Source organism: Alligator sinensis, unplaced genomic scaffold (assembly GCF_000455745.1).
Source record: "Alligator sinensis unplaced genomic scaffold, ASM45574v1 scaffold85_1, whole genome shotgun sequence".
NCBI lineage: Eukaryota > Metazoa > Chordata > Crocodylia > Alligatoridae > Alligator > Alligator sinensis.
This window is the reverse complement of record NW_005841891.1, coordinates 1,279,126-1,279,833: the sequence shown is the minus strand read 5'-3', so window position 1 is coordinate 1,279,833 and position 708 is coordinate 1,279,126.

Below are 708 nucleotides of genomic sequence, written 5' to 3'. Positions count from 1 at the left end.
GGAGGGCAGGGAACAGCTGTAAGCAGACCTGGACAGGTTGGACAAGTGGGCAGAAAACAACAGAATGCAGTTCAACAAGGAGAAGTGCAAAGTGCTGCACCTAGGGAGGAAAAATGTCCAGCACACCTACAGCCTAGGAAATGACCTGCTGGGTGGCACGGAAGTGGAAAGGGATCTTGGAGTCCTAGTGGACTCCAAGATGAACACGAGTCGGCAGTGTGACGAAGCCATCAGAAAAGCCAATGGCACTTTATCGTGCATCAGCAGATGCATGACGAATAGGTCCAAGGAGGTGATACTTCCCCTCTATCGGGCGCTGGTCAGACCGCAGTTGGAGTACTGTGTGCAATTCTGGGCGCCGCAATTCAAGAGGGGAAGGGACACTCGTATGGTTAAGGGCCTACAGACCAAGCCCTACGAGGAGAGACTAGCGTAACTGGATCTATTCAGCCTCCGCAAGAGAAGGTTGAGAGGCGACCTTGTGGCTGCCTATAAGTTCATCACGGGGGCACAGAAGGGAATTGGTGAGGATTTATTTACCAAGGCTCCCCCGGGGGTTACAAGAAATAATGGCCACAAGCTAGCAGAGAGCAGATTTAGATTGGACATTAGGAAGAACTTCTTCACAGTTCGAGTGGCCAAGGTATGGAACGGGCTCCCAAGGGAGGTGGTGCCCTCCCCTACCCTGGGGGTCTTCAAGAGGAGGTT